General features: G+C 39.4%; 1 long non-coding RNA gene and 1 pseudogene across 1 annotated transcript in view; both read right to left on the minus strand.

Moving 5' to 3' along the window:
• The window catches only part of LOC145908056 (uncharacterized), a 47,032-nt gene that overhangs the window by 29,117 nt on the left and 777 nt on the right, over positions 1-17,138 (minus strand). The gene's annotated exons all lie outside the window — the stretch shown is intronic.
• Positions 12,355-15,545, minus strand: LOC145908785 (chymotrypsinogen A-like; annotated as a pseudogene).

Below are 17,138 nucleotides of genomic sequence, written 5' to 3' on the forward strand. Positions count from 1 at the left end.
CTGCTGATGTTTACGTGTTGAAGGATGCGCGTCGCATAAGATAGCTGCCTCAGGAATTTATATCCTGATTTGAGAGATGCAGAAGGAAAGGCGATGCACGTTGCATGAGATTACATTGGCGGAGTGAAATTGTGTTAAGCATTGATTCGGTTCTTATACATATATAAACACATATAACGTTTTGGTGGGTCAAACATAAAAAATGTAACGAATCTATGTAAAAATTGTGCGTCGTTGATTTATCAAAATTCTTGCAGATGCCGGGTGTTGGAAATTTTATGCGGCCTTCAGTAAACACAGACGGCTCACTATATTTGTAAATTGTAATAGTCTTGTGACTTTATGGATGACTTCACCAAGACCGGAGTAGTCATACCTTGAAATTTCATGGCGGTCATTTCGCATGATGGTCGCTTCTGACTGATTCATACGGAACTGTTCGCAGTTGAATTTGGAAAAAGATTTTCTACTTCCATCACCAGAAAAAGAAGAGTTGGCATATGGTTTTTGTTGCAGTTGAACAGACTGCTTTGGTAAGCGAGGATTGTTTCCTCCTGTAATTGTTACATTGCTAATTTGGCGTTTTCTGGCCTTTGAGTATCTGGCTTTTTTAGTTTCGTGCAGAGACAGCTTATTTGCGGTTGAAAAAGAATGAAGTTTAGTTTTTTGTTGATGTTGGGGCACGTCTGTTGAGCTAAGTGTGTTTGCCACAACAATGCTAGGCTTGTCCTTTGTAGTTGTTTTGATAAGAGTGTTATTTGCATGACTGTCTCGATGCGGAACTTTTACAAGCACTGTATTTATTTGCTTTGAGCTTTCTTTCATGTTAAATTGAACTGATTTCCTGTTTTGTGATGACTGCAACAGATTTTTATCAGGTCTGATAAACAAGTCATGCTTTTGAAGGAAGTAGTATCCGAGAACAGGTCTTTTAACTTTGCAAACAGAGAAAGTTACAGGCATGTTGCCGAAGCCAATGTCAATGTTAAGTACAGTTTGTCCAAAGTAGGGTATGGGCTCTCCGCCTGGTCCAATAAAATCTGATTCAACTTCTTGGGTGTGGTGCTGTGTAACTGGGAGGAAATTTTTGGATGATCCAGTGTCCAACAGAAATGACATTTTATTATTTTTGTCGTAGACATGCGGCAAAGAGTTTGAGGCCGACTCGGAATATTGCCGTCGATTTGGTGCTTTTGGAATCTGATTCGGTCGGTTCATAGGCTTACAGATGTTGATATTATTGACTTGATTGTAACTGCAAGGTTTGTTGCATTTTAACGCCTTGTCACCAAAGCGTGCATGATAAAAACACAAGCCATCTGTTGACTGGTGTTGGTGCTGGGTAGACTGAGTATTTATTTGCCCTTGCCTTTGGTATTGTCGGAAGGGCTGTCTGTGATTTCCTTGTTGTGGCTCGTAATAACCGTTTTGATTTCTACACTGTTGTGCATATTCTTGTCTTGTCGGGCGGTATGAAAACTTTCGTCGGTTGGTCATATTGTTACTTTTGTTTTGTTCAACAAAATTTCTGCGACTTTGTTGTCTTTGATTGCTTATATCAGACTTTAACTCAGTAAACAGTTCTTGTATCTGACCGGTAATTCTCTGCATTTCATTATTTTGTGTCTGATCTTCCGGTACACTATAATCAGTTGGCGTAATGATTCTGTCAGCCAGCAACCCCAGCTCTTCTAGAGATATGTCTGGGTGTTGGGCGCGAAGTACATTGCTGACGTCCCTTGGCATTTTATCAAGAAAATTGTCCACCACAATTTGGCGTGTTGTCTCGTCATAGATTGGGTCTTTTGCGCACACTGCGCATAATCGTCCCATGAAAGTTGAAGGAAGTTCACCTGAGTCTAACCTCAAAGATTTCAGCTTTGAGAGCCAAGCTGTGCTGCTTGTTCCAGTGGACAAGCGAATTAAAGAATTTTTCAGAGTTGTATAAGGGGTAAGTGAAATAGCTGCCTGTGCAATAACGTGCTCATATCTGGCACATTGTTCTTGTGAAAATCCTGACAAAAGTTGAGCAAATTTGTCTCTGTCGTCCATTATATTATACGTTTGAAAGTATCGGTCGAGGTACAGAAAATAAGAGCGGTAGTTGTGTTGCGACCATAGTTTTGGAATTTTAATTCCAGCTGTGAAGTTAAACGTTTGACGTGGAAAAGGTGCGTTTGTAAAAACATGTTGGTCGGTGTTGGATGGCCTTATGTCAGCATGCTTATCTTGGGAGGGGGGTATGCTAAATGGGTTTCTGCCCAAACTTTCTACATCATTTGTGTTTGGTCTGGGGGAAGTGCGACCTGAAACTGTGGGATTATCAGGTGGCAGTGTGTTTCCTTGATTTTCAGCCCACAAGGTGTCGACTGGGGCTTCCATACTTGCTCTTATTTGAGTTTGATATCTAGTTCTAGATGCAATTGAGTTACCAGGTGGTACAGTTTTACGTTTTTTATTGCCTTTCTCAGCCAAAGTTGCGGACTTTACCACGTGCGGCAACGTGATGATTGTATATTAGCGTTTTGATGCAATAAATGTTTGTTGAATAAGCTGTTCTCCCTGATGGCACTTTCCTGTAGTTCCAGTGTTCTTTCTCCGTATGGGATGTAATTAGATACAAGCTGTAGTAAATCCAATAGTAAGGTTAATCCGTTTGGCGCTTGTCCGGCCTAATCAGTGTATTCTTTTCTTTGAAAAGGATGAGGGCAGACCAGTTGCGGGTATAATCCGTTATCCGTATAAATCCGTTAATCCGTATAAATCCGTTAATCCGTATAAATCCGTTAATCCGTATAAATCCGTATAAATCCGTATAAATCCGTATAATTCGTATAATCCGAACAGTTGCCGGAAGTTGTCTTCTTGTTTGTTAATGACTGGTGCAGTTGACTGCTTGCTGTTGCTGTGCTGGGTAGGCTGCTGGAACTGGAACGGGTGTGAATTAACCCGTTCGGCGGGAAATTTGGCTGCTAAATCCGAGAATGGTCGGAATAATATCCGGACAAGTTTTGATGACACTGACTTGTGCAGTGAACTCGCCAAACTTCTGGGCACCAGTTGTCGGTTTACCCGTTGTCGGGGTATGTCCCCGCTGGGTGACCGTGGGGTACGACTGCGTATCGGCCTCGCACCTTACGGATCCGACTGAGCCTCGTTGGCAACTCGGCCTCGTAGGCAACTTGCCTTCTCTATCTCAAGGTTTACTGTTGGAGTTAAAGAACTCCTTTACACAAGTCTGTGCGTCTTCTAAATAGTCTAACTCCCGACTAAACACATACATCCACCAAGCTTCAAGCCAGTCCAAAGTTGTTCATAAATCCATTTATTGATATAATCCAACGAATAAATCCAAGTACAGTACAGTACAATTGGGGCTCCTATACAGTGTACTAAAGCAGAACCAACAGCCTAGACCCTTACACAGCAACAGTTAAAACACACTGATTTTGAAGGCGCTAGTCGCTCTGCTTATATAGTCTGCGGTTGTTGCGCAACTTGAATGCAACTTGAAGTTGACCGATTTGGTCGATTACGTCAGTTATTTATATAGCTTAATTAACTAAGTGCCCTAATAGGTTATTTATGTATAGGTAGACTTTGTTTTCAGAATAACTAAAAGTAGTTATGTTTATTTTAGCTTTATTTATCATTTGCGAAAGAAGTACTTGTGTTTAAATCAACCTTTATTTATTATTTGCCAAAGAAATGTCTGTAATTATTTTAACTTGATTTACATAGTTAGTTTGGTTGCCTAAGTTACCTATATGACTTTATTGCCCAAATTACATCGTTTATAACACATCTATAATGTGGCTGCTTCTACCGGCTACAATTTTTTCACCTGCCACCAGCTCGGCAGGTTTTTCCTATTAAATTGTCCGGTCAGGAATTGACCTAAACCGGAAATGAGTTCTTCTTTTTTCCCATGTCGTTTTATTGGACATCACAACTTGGACATGCGTTGAACGCGTGATTACAGTGACTTTGGTTTTAACTCTCGGTCATAACATAGTTATACGCTTTGGGCCTTTTATAGTATATACATGTGTTGTGTGGCGACAGTATCATCATATTTTCTTTTCAAATGCTTGTTTACAAAGTTTTAGTTAATGGAACTTCTTTGCTTCGGAGTAGGAACAAACGTAATTTCAGATGACATCAATAAACATCACAGAGTATATTTAGTTGTAACAGGCAAATTTCGAGTTGTAACTCTCTGATTGGTTGTATTTTTACCCACAATGCAGTACACTTTATGGAGGATAAAACAAAATCTGCTAAAGGACGCATATTGGAATCTTCTATTAAAATAAGTTTGGCGGCGGAACATTTCCACCTTGTATTTGATCCTCTGTTACAATAGAAGGAGGACGTCACAAAGCAATCAGTGAAGCAATGGGGTCAATTTTAGGGTTGAGTTAGCACGTATGCATGTGCTGTTGCTTGGGCGAATTTGAGCCAGTTTCGTGCAGTTTTGAGTAGAGTTTTGGGCGTGTTAATTCAGGTAGCTACGTGGTAACGTGTGCTGTATAAAATTGAGCCAAAAGGCGTTTCAAACTTCAGGTTATATCTGCAGAATAATTAAAGACTTATGTTTGCGTTGAACGGCAAAAAAAATTCTGGTTTTCTACTAGTTATGTTCCCAGTTCTAAATTATCCGGCCTGGCGAAACCTATAGTGTGAAGAAAGTGTGCAGAAAAAGTGGACGCGAACATATGAGCGGGAAGTAAATCAATCGAAATCATAATCACTCAGCAAAACATGGGAAACAAGCCAGGTTTTTTAACAAGGTTGTATATTTTCTGTTTTTCAGAGGAAGAACTTTTATCGATTGTATGAGAGTGTTTCCGTTCCACAGTCAGCAAAAAAGCTTCATCAAAGATAGACGTATGGTGTTTTAGCTACAGTGTTTGTTTTACATGTTGGCCAAACAAGCGTGAAGAAAATTCCTCACTTTCTAAGCCCAGGTGATTGGCGTGAAGATGCCTTGGTAACTTACTGGCACCGTAGCTTCATTTGACAGTTTGGCTTAACACCAGATACGGTAAACTGGAATCTTCTGATGTCCACCGTAATCCATATTGGAAATAGCTGTCCCTGTACTGTCGTATCTACCAACTGATTTAAACGTTTTCACAAACACTTTTACTTCCCGTATGTTTGCACAGTTTCGCTTGTCACTGCTACCGAAATATTCCAACACTTGTCCTCAAATGGTTTGTAAAATGGTTACGTAGGTTATTTGTGATGTCACGAGGTTATGAGTTGTGAGCAAAGTATTGAAACAATTCATGGTTTGATGCCACATAACCAGAATGTTTGCAGTGGCAACATATAAGCGCATGTGTAGAATGGTTTCATATCTCCGTCGAAACTCTTTCATCAATTTTTCGCGGCACACATAGTTTGCGAAACCTGTTGAATGCATTATTCTGACAAGCTGTAAAGTGCACTATTCGTTCAAGTAGACAAAAATGATCGCATTCTCATCATGATTCTGCAAGGGAAGTGAGAGCTCCCGAGCATCTGGATCCAAACACAAATTACTAAACACATAAAAGTATCTGAAAACTTTTTTACACCTTTCACGCAAAAATGTCACGGACAGAATGCTTTCGTCTTTAATGCTGAAGTCAGACACATTCTTATTTCAATCGGAATATGACTTTCCTAAAAGGCAGAGGTCGGTGTTGTGACATCCAAGACACGCACGCCCACAGCCCCCAACAACTACTGTAACTGGAACTTAGACAGCCTCTATCTAAGTGGTATATATGTTAATTGCTCTTGCTCAGTCGCTCTCTCTTAAGCACTCGGTTACCCAGTTTTAAATTCCATTGATATGACTCTTGTGCTATAATTCGTAAACGCATTCTGTTCACGGAGTCAAATTAGTTATAGTGCAGAACACGCCCCAGAAGATGAGAACTTAGTCACAACAGCCAAGTTCACAGCGCTGCGTCTAACCCATGCTCCGCAATGGAGTTTTAGGTGCTTGATAATTTCTGAAATTACATAAACTCATTACATAAAAGCCAAACATGTACAAGAACTTGCATTCCCAGACATAGCACCAGATTTCCATAGCAATGCATCATGTATAGCAACCTAACTGATCATTGGTAGCTAGATTGCTGACAACCATAAACAAAAATGTAGAATGGATTCAGTGAAATATTATCTGTAGTGACAATTTTAAGGTGATAATGTCCACGTCATTTAATCAGAGTCTAACGGTCTAAGTCACATAATATGTTGAATTAGATTCTATGTTGTCGTTGGGGCTAGACACAGATATTGTTAAATGAGTCGCAATTATGCTAACAATTTTGTCATCTCCAAATGGTCGAATATAAATGCTAAATCAGTTTGGTTTCCACTTGAATACAAGCATTTGTATCCCAACCTATTGAGCGAAGCGTTTATGTAAACAGGCTTAGCGAGTATTGAGCGGGAAATGCTGAAGTGAAACGTTTATCACTTGATTGTTTTGTACCTTGTTGCCCCCCTTGGGGTTTTATGGCAGCATCTGTGTTAGCTGGTGATGCTGTTGGCGGCTGTTGTTGCTGTATCACAGTATTCTAATGTACAATTGGCTGGTGCACATATACATCACCAATTTGAAGGTTCTGGAATGAAATGGTGCACCTTTGCCATGGAGCTAGCGGCAAATAACAAGTTGTTTGCTAGTTTTGGGACAGAGGACTTCTCAATTTGTGCAGCCGCAAATAGATTTGACTTGATATAACTTACAATTCAACATTTGCAAACATTTTTCCAAACCTGAGCAAAACCCGAAAGTTCTCTATTTACGAAGTACATTATCTTTCAGTTTCTGCGCACTACACTCGGCGCGTTCATTAGAGACGAACGTGGCAAACACCTATGGAGCGCAACCTTTTAGAGTTAAGTCAAATTCTCCATGACTATTAGTCTCTTCTGCAGGGCATAAATAGAAACGGCAACAAGCTTACCTCGGCAACAATGTTTTGATGCAGATGTTCATCCACAGTCTGATGGTGATGTACGTCACCAGCATGTAGGTGTAGGTTCTGCAATGGAACTAACAAAAGTAACCAAACACACTAATATTAATCGTCCAAAAAGACAGCATGGTCGTTGAAATATTCTGAAATCCAATACTGCTCTAAGCTACCCACATGCGTTTTGTTACGTGCAAAAAATAAAATCTGTCACTCACAAATGATTTTCTCCAACGCCTACCACCAGTACAGCAAATCTCAATATTCAAGAACAACAAGCTTACCTCGGCAACAATGTTTTGTGAATTTTCTTCTTCTGTTTGTTGTTCGGCCATTCTTGGATTAGCAGGTGTAGCTTTGTATCGCAAGTACAGTATAGCAATATATTACACATATGTAGCCTACGGTGTGTAAAGATTTGTATATTATGCAATTCAAAAACACACATACTCATGAACATAAAAGTAAACTAATGTATTGTAGATGCCAGAAAAAAACTGAAGTACACATATTTGGTCACTACAGTAAGCACTGCCAGGCAAAGTAAGCAAAACTATGGTTAATTTATTCAAGCCAGTATTGAAGATTGCAGGCAAGGAAAACGTTTGTTTCCGCCGTTCGGCATCTTGCGTTGAAATGATGGAACTGACTGCTTGTAACTTGCTATAGTTTTACAAATTATTCTACAAGCAACACCAGGATTTAATGTAAGTAGTTGTAACTATGGGAATTCAACTTGTGTCAGTTCTCAAAGCAGGCACCGCATGTAAGAATGGTAGATGCTCTATAACCACCACACAGACGGGCGATAGAGATTTTCCCGTTTCATGCGTGGCTACTTTAAGAATGGTCCTCGCCCTTTCAGGTAATTGAGACGGGAAATGAGTCATGCGATTGGCAGCATTCAGTCAAAAGCAGTGGTGGAATTCAATTTTTTCGGCCGGTTCTATCACAAAAGTTATATTTTTCAGCGGGTTCTGTTACAAAAAGTCATATTGACAGCAACCAGTAATGCTAACCGGTTCGCTGATCTCATAAAATTTCGTGAGACAGTTCTATGAACCGGTGCGAACCGGCTGAATCCCAACACTGGTCACAAACCACAAGTAAATACATGTGGAGTTATCAGCTGTGTCGGCTGGGTAATCCCCCGCTCGACCCACGTATACAATGTCGAATAAATATTCGCAACCTGAATATTTATCACAAAATCTATTCACCAAGGCGACAACTCTATGTATAAAAACATTAACAAACTTCTGTCTACGGCACAACACATGCTTACCGACCCTAAGACACCATGCGTTAATATCACAAATTCGCCCCATTCCCTAATGACGCAACAAACAAAAAACTACTGCACGCCATACGAAAACACAGCAGTGGTGACGTCACAAAGCGCTACGTTTCGCTTTCAGTTTGTCATGATTCGAATTCCATTATGAAACTGAATCTGACGACGAAAAGGAAGGAATAAATTTGATATCTTTATGCATGGACTTCAGTATAATTTATACCAAGTACTGATGGTAGTGTAAGGTTTGAACCTCACCAGCAAACCGTTGTTTCCCAAATAAACAGTTTATTATCAGGCTGTGGGAATAAATACCAAGCCGGCGAATAGCTTGTAGAGTCTCAATAGCAGTGTAACAGTAATACGATAGAACAAGTAGAATCGAATGGAATCAAATAGAATGCATTTACCGGTCTAAACTGGGCTTTTTAAAGCTCTCCATACTGAGAACTGATTGGTCAATAATGTCACGTGATATCATGAGGCGCTTGAAGTAATATAATACAAGAACATAGGTGTGATGTGACATAAGCATAGGAGAACATTTTATGTGGTAAACAGGATGTTGAATGAATCACTTTACTCGAGAATATTCGATGGCTAAATCATTTGGGTCACATTATGGGATTATGCAGTAGGCCTACATATGCAAAGCTGTGCGCAAAACATTACGCAATTCAAGCACTGGTTTCTGTGACGTATGTTACAGTAGTTTAGCATTAGAAATGTTTGTGCACCAATCTGTCAGGATGTTGTTGAGCTTGCATATTATAGCTGAATATTGAATTTTATACCATCTGCACGGACAGTGTGAAGTTCTTAACAGTGCAATTCACTATGGGCGGCCAGAAGGGTCACAATTCGTCTGAATCAACACGTTGCTTATTTAACCAACATGTTACTTATTTAACTAACATGTTGCTTATTAAGCCACGTTTTGGTTGACGCCAGAAGGGTCAAAATTCACACGTTACTTATTTAACCAACATGTTGCTTATTAAGCCACGTGTTGGTTGACGCCAGAAGGGTCAAAATTCACACGTTGCTTATTTAACCAAAATGTTGCTTATTTAACCAACATGTTGCTTATTTAACGAACATGTTGCTTAAATAAGCAACGTGTGAATTTGGACTCTTCCGGCGCCAAGTAACACGTTGCTTAACAAGCAACACGTTGGTTAAATAAGCAACGTGTTGATTTAGACGAAATATGACCCTTCTGGCCGCCCATAATTCACAAACAACATAAATAACAAACTTACTTGTCAGCACAAGAATATCAAAAACGACTGTTAGCATAAGGTAATCATATTTGCATAAGCGCAATTTCGGACACAGTAATTTCAGTTACGTTAACAAATTTTGGCTTTAAAAACCATTTGAGACCTTTCAGACACTTGACCTTCGCAACTAAAGAATGATACTTAGTTCAGATGTTATTATAAGAGGTTGAGAGGTACCATCTTCAAAATTCCGGTCATTTCCACTGACACAGGAATTAAACTGCCAATTTTCGTAAATGTCCGGACGACTGGAAACTCTAAACATACAGGCTACACAATTGTTATTCATAGTTTCGATTACGCGTCATCAATGGTTCAAACATCACAATGCTGCAGGTAAAGATTGGCTGAAAATGCATTGGTTTAGATAAGAGCTATTTACTAAAACGTGTGTAGCGCAGGCATAGATCCTTTTGTGGGAAAACTGTTACGTTTAGGTAAAGCAGAATTTGTCGAAGAATGTAAGTACCAGACATCAAAAACAAAAACTTTTTCGTATAGGCGAAGAAAACATCTTTAATTAACGGCTACCAGCGCGTGTGGCCCCAACTTTCGCTGTTGTGGGCGTTTTTACTGCGGTGAATAAATCTTGATCATATTGAAACTGAAAGTAGACTGATACTAAAGCTTATCTGTTATGTTTTTTTGTTGGTGCGTACAACTAAGTTAGGAAAATTTCGTAAATTTTATAATCTTTTGCAAAACGTTCTCAAGTGACCTAGGGCAGGGATTCTCAAACCGGGGTCCGCAACGACTGCACTGGGGTCCGTAACGACAACCCCGCAAAAAACAATTGCTACGTTTTATACAGTGCGTAAGTAGTAATCATAACTGGAGTGGTTTCGTAAGCTTTACAATACGTACATTTTACATTTACTCTACTTTTGAATGGTTCTTACACTATCCTTGTATCTTACGATTTCAAACTTGTTTACAATTTTTTTTCTTTTACTATGCGTCTATGACGTAAGAATTCACCCTAATCGCCATTGTTGATATTGTTTGTGGAATTCCCAACGCTGATTACGTTGCAAAATGATATGACGTAAGACAGGGGGTCCGAGAAAAACAGGTTCACAAAATGAGGTCCACGGCCGAAAAAGTTTGGGAATCCATGACCTAGAGAATTAGGAGAACACGTTGATCATTTGATTTGGAGCCTTTTGTTTCATATGCTGCAATTTTGCCATGTAACGATACACTAAACGCGCACATCAATGCAATGCAGCTACAAGACGCGCAAGTTGCGGTTAATTCCAGATATTTTTCTTCGAATAAATAAAAATTTTTGTTTTTGTTGCTTGGTACTTACAATTTTCGACAATTTCTGCTTTGCCTAAACGTAATAGTTTTCCCACAAAAGGATTTAGGGCTGCGCTACACACGTTTTAGTAAAATACTCCTATCTAATCCTATGCATTTTTAGTCAATATATACCTGAAGCATTGTAACGTCAGACCCATTGTGACGCGAAGTCGGAACCATAAATACTTCGAAAATATCTGAAAACCAGCATTGTTAAGTGAACAAACACATATTACACTGTACTTTGTTATATTATTTAATAATGTTTTGAAGTAGCCTAGTTTTTTAGACGCAATCACAAACCTTTTCAACGATGGTTTGTTTAAAGTTGATATTAGAAGAGATACCTATTTAACTCCATCAACGCGTACTGCTCCGTTAATCTGTGTGGTATTTCCAATTACCTGTGGTGGGAAATATCCGTCAACCTGTGTGCGCCCGTGCAAAACACGGAAATTACGTTTCCTTTTAAGTGTAAGGCAGTTTAGTTGTGATGCGTCATTGCAGAACATCTACAGTGGAAGAGTTAGAAAACATATGCAATAGCACATGTAGCTGATTATTGGGCGATTTCTAACGTAGGCGCCAGGCTGCGGAAATCAACTTACCAGTGGGCGTTGAAGCTATGAATGACTAAACCTGCTGGAGGCATAGCAACAAAAACAGAACTCTTTTAACAACCAATTTGTGGTGAAATAACATCACGTCCCGACCCAACACTATTGGTTCCCAGTTACTTTGCTTGGCCATAATGTCACCTCTACTGTGGTTCGTCACCATTCGTTCCTACCTATTTTGGTCCCTAACGAATCGACGTCAAATGCAAAGAACCACAAAGTAGAAGATTTCCTGGTTAGTTAACCGACAAGACCATATCGCAAGCTGCACTTCGGAATGGGACGATCACGCCGTGTCATGCAAGAGCATAAAGCGTTGTCTGATTACGGTTGTAGAGATCCCCCACATCAGTGATTCCCAACCTTCTTGTGTTCGCGTACGACTTGGAGGTAAAACAATTTCATCGCGTTCCACCTAGTTAAGTGTGACAAAGTAACCTAGAGGATGAAGTAACAAACATTTAAACATTTTGGGATCATTTACGGCTTTTCCAATTCGAACAATATCCGCTAATTACGGAAAGGTGCTCGCGTACCACCTGGAATGCCGTCGCGTACCACCGGTTGGAAAACACTGCCCTATACGTATGTGGAAGATCTGGAAAGTCGTGCGCTAGCTCACCAGTGTATCCTGTCAACATTACGCGCGTCGGTTTCAACAAAAATTCCCCACATATATTCAGAGAACAGTTGTCGGAAAAGGAACATTACAACGTAACGACGCTAGTTAGTGCACACCAGTTTAGTTGTGTCAATGCAGACAAGAAGATCATGTTGATCCAATCTTCAACCGCAAAGCTTAACCATTTTGTTAATAAGTTCTGAACTTTAATCAAATACACAAGTACAATCGCACACAGCAGACACAATCAGTAATGTTGGCAATATTTGTCAAGCACTCGGAAAAATCGAACGTCGCTCATAAACTGTTCATCAGTTGGTCTCAGTCGCATTTTGAAGTAAAGCCAACGAACATAGCTTGACACCCTCGTGTAAATCCCAGGTTTATTTACGTTTCCACAACCGATGCCCCAACTTGTGATACCCCAGATAGTGTGACGTGTCGTGTTCGGGTCTAAACATGCCAAAGGACCCCCACTGTCACCCCGACACGTGTCAGTGCCATCTTTCTGGAAAACAAAAGTGCCAACAGTTTATAAAAAAATGCGATTACTAAGTTAAAAATTTTTTTTGTACAGTTGCCCAAAGTGTCTATATTACACGTGCGAGCCACAATAACCGAAAATGTACGTTTGGTTCAATTGCTGAGCAAACAACACGAAAAATACACAAGTGCTTCAGGCAAAAAAACTACCTGCAAATGCAAAAGTTAAAACAGACATCGAACAATCGCAACAACAACAAAAATTACAAAACGTTGCATTCTAAACTAAACAGGAAAGCTAGAGGTGTTTGATAGATTAACTTTAAAAGGCAGCATGGGTATTGAAATTTTTTGTTCTCACCGCAGCGCACATCATGGAGTGCTTAAGGTAGTCAACACCGAGCAGTCGGCTGCAATTCTCGTTGGGAAATATGCTCACTGGCGCCTGCTGGAGGCAGGGTGGATAATCCATGGGGTTAACTGCCGAACAACAAGCATGTTGTGATGTGATTCTTAAAGGATGTGGTTGGCAAGACTTTAGCAAGTTTCGTCAACACTGCATCACAGTGTTCGTTGTTGTAACTGACAAATGTTATATATGCCGACCGTAGATTGAATGCGCTGTACTATGAAATTGTACCGACAGAATACAGAGGTTAATTCATAACGCGCAGGTGTTTGTGGAAAGATTTGGGAAAAGAAACTTGAAGTTTTCAAAAACCCTTGTCCATGTGCAAAATACTGAAGTGAATAACCTTGAATTAGAGGCCAAAACCTAAATTGTTAAACAGACATTTGAAACACGACATGTTTTTATCATCAGTGCTGTATTACATAATTATAAGCTGCATCGAATGCATCGCCTATACATTCACAGGCTGGCAGGCGGATGGAAAGGCAATTTTGAAACGTGTTTGAAAATAGTCCGGCATTCCAGTTTTATTCAAAAACCCTTATCTAATAACGTAACTGTCGACAAGCATCTGTTAAAGCGACTCATGCACAGAAAAACATAAAAAACTTACAGTGTCTGGGACCATGCGCCCCCCACCCAGATATTCCACATCGAGATTGTGACGAAAACTGGTTTTGTCCGAGAGGCAAACATGCTGGACGCACAAATCGACTGCAACCATAGAAATAAGTTTAAAATGAAACAATGATATCTCCACATGATATTTAATAACTCCTAGCTTCGGGCGTATTACGTTTACGTTGTGTAAAAACCAAGGCAATGCATTCTAATTTGGAATGTACCAGGTCCCTTGTGAATTTATCTTACTTGAATGAAACGCATTGTCTCAATTTAATCAACGCCAAGTCGTTGGTTGGATTCGAATGATACGAGTAGTAAGGATGTCTGCAAACCTCTTCAATATCTAGGTCACGTGAATCCTCTACGCCCTCTGATTGGCTGAATTGGAGTCCGTCACGGTTGTAGTAATCGCCCACCCGAACGATCGTCTCATTGGTGAACCTGTAACCATGGAAATGGTTCCCATGGTAATTTGTTTTAACTCTATGGCACTCCACACCAACAATGAAATTGTTTAAGACCTTATTTCGTGATATCCTTATGTACAAAATGAACTTGATAGCTGGAAGCATTATTGTTCATAGGAGGTCTGTGGACCCCAAATGGAAAACCTTGTTGTCGGAAATCAAACTTAAAATCGACACCAAATTCTCACAACGTGCACCGAAATGCAAACTTTTTACGAGCCTGGATCCGTCTGGAACTTTGTCCTAATTTATTCCATCACGAAAGAACTTCGGAAATTACTCACGATTTCGAACTGGATTCCACACAATGTGCGGCTGTGGGGACGTAATATCTGTTGATGAGAGTTCCTCCGCAAGAGTGAGGGGTGCGGCCTCTTAATGGATACTTCTTACGTATGGAAACCTGTAAGAATGATAAAAATACCTCGAACACTTGATGTAAACACGAAGATATTAAGCTTATAGTGGCTCTTAACCGGTGAAAAATTTACTAGTAGGGGGAAATTATGGGTTTGTGGGTTATTAGTCGGCACCGAAATATACAAAAGTAGTTACAAGAGAAATATTATGATCTGTATTTACTGTGTGTCGTGTGGTTTTTGGCAATTGGTCATGCCATGCGGCCGAAAAAGTAAAAAAAGGATAACAGATATAGCAAAAAAGCAATCTTTAAATTCTACATTTAAAAATTTGAATACTGGTGGGAAAAAGGGATTCCGATTAAATTTAAGGTGGGAAATAAGATGAAAAATGGTTAAGAACCAGCACTGTTACAGACACACGTGCACATGGAAGTAAGCTTTTATGAAAGCCGGCATCTGACTGACAGCGAATATAAGGCATGGCTTTTGAAATGAGCTCTCCTATAATTGTACGTTTCTACATAACTTTGCAAATCTCCCATAAAATCATTTACCTGCCACGGCTGACTCCCGGGGTTGGCGTTGACCCCTTCCAATATTCTCAATCCGTCTTTGACCTCAGGACAGAAAGCCGGAACAGGAATATCGGTGGTGGCTCCTTGCAGTTTGCTACCTGGGAATATACGAACAAAATATACTGGCTGTTGATAAGACGTTGAATAAAGTTGACAACACAAATGACACGTTTGACCGAGTTGTGCATCCCCGTAATAAATTGTGGAAAACTTCGTACAGCTAACCTCAATCTTGGTCAGTTAAAAGCCGAAAATGTTCCGTCCTTTGCGAGTTGTAAACAGCAATGTGGTTGGTTTCTCTAATGGAAAGCAATCTTCACGTAATTCTAAACAGCAGAGAGCAACTACATGAAAATCTTTTAAAATCTCAAACTTTTTCCGAAAAGAGTTAACATTGTTGAATATTCAGCAATTATAGTATTATAAGTATTGAATATAAATTGTCTTTACATATCACAAAGCCAGTTATCTTTTGGTAGAAAGCATTATCCATTCTTTTCCAGTTACAAATGCATTACTTTTTCGACCCAACATTTAAGCATAGTCAATACATATATATTTTGCACTATATTGTATACAATAACAAACTAACGTAAGCTTACGGTAAGACGTAGGTAAGAGCTCCGTTATAATATATCATGATCGATATGGTGTGAATACGAATAATGATTTGAAACTTAGTCCCTCTGCTTAATCTTGCCCTGCCCAGACGACAAAAAGGCCTTGCACTCCATTCATTTCCAGTTGGTCCGTTCTTGATGATTAGCTGTGTGTTACATACAAAGCGAAACCATTACAACCAGCAAGTTTATTCAATTCAATGTTTTACAGTATGATAGTTTGTATTATGATAATCTCCCGATAGCAATATACCCAACAGAAACACATTCTACTTGAATAAGATATACTTATGATGTTTAAAGCATAGGCGGTATATATATTTTTGAAATATATCAATTGAAAAGCTTGTGAAATACCTACTCCGGATTTATTACAGAACTTGCTACAGTAAGTTGAAAGTTCGTTCAATTTATTGTAACCTTTTCCAGCTACCAATGGCATATTCAAATTAGAATGGCTTGACAGCGCCATCTAGCGGATAAACCAACAGATGACACTAAAACATACGAACTTATTGTTCTTGTTAATTCTTTGGTTTTAAATGGTTTGTTCATGCCAAAATAACTTTTTGTGAAGTACATTGTTAGTTATCTGATTTAATCTTGCAACTCACAGCTAGGTTTGAAGCAAGGAAAATGTTTAAACCCCTCTGGACTCGTGCAAGCAAAGGAAACTTTCGGCACAGGAAATTCGTGCAGAGCATAATGGATTAGCGATCCATCGTCTTAACCACTCGGCCACCTCGTCGTCCGAAACCTGTAGTTAAATGAAATATTTCTTGTCTTGTAAAAACTACTTTAGTTTGGTTTAATATTGTCGTATACGATAAATTGCACTTACATAAACTTGATAGATGGTTTCCCACATCCTTCGATAGTTCAGTTGGTGCGGCGGTAGAGTTTATCACAAATACATCTGAAGTACACAGCATTTTAGGTAAAAGTACTTTTGAAAAAGAATGCTTTGGAATAACTAGTTTCACAAGATATGTTTCTTCCTAAGTATTACAAATGCCTTCACTATATTTAGTAAATGGAAAGCACGAAAGCTTTTCCATTCAAGGTTAGCAATTGTTGCAGGCGTGAACAATCTTTTTGCACTGTTTTGGTCAACTTTGCCTATCTTAAAAAAGTACAGTACATAATAAACGTGCTGTGTTCAGATCGCATTACCTTAGGCAACTTGGCCATCCTGTCTATACACTGCACTTTTATATTATTTAATGGTTAGAAGTAGTTTTTAAGGCGCAATTACAAACTTTGCAAATAATGATTTGTTTAAAATTATTTCATCCTGGACAATTAAATGCCTTGTTGGTTTTGAAACTATAAAACTGTCAAAATCACATCAAAAAAAAACACACAAACCGGCGCAGTCTCAATCAATAATGTTGGGAATATTTGTCAGGAATCTGATAAGATCGAACAAAGCTTGATACCCTCGTGTAAATCCCAGGTTTGTTTACGTTTCCACAACCGATGCCCCAA

This window comes from Ascidia mentula, chromosome 7 (assembly GCF_947561715.1).
Source record: "Ascidia mentula chromosome 7, kaAscMent1.1, whole genome shotgun sequence".
NCBI lineage: Eukaryota > Metazoa > Chordata > Ascidiacea > Phlebobranchia > Ascidiidae > Ascidia > Ascidia mentula.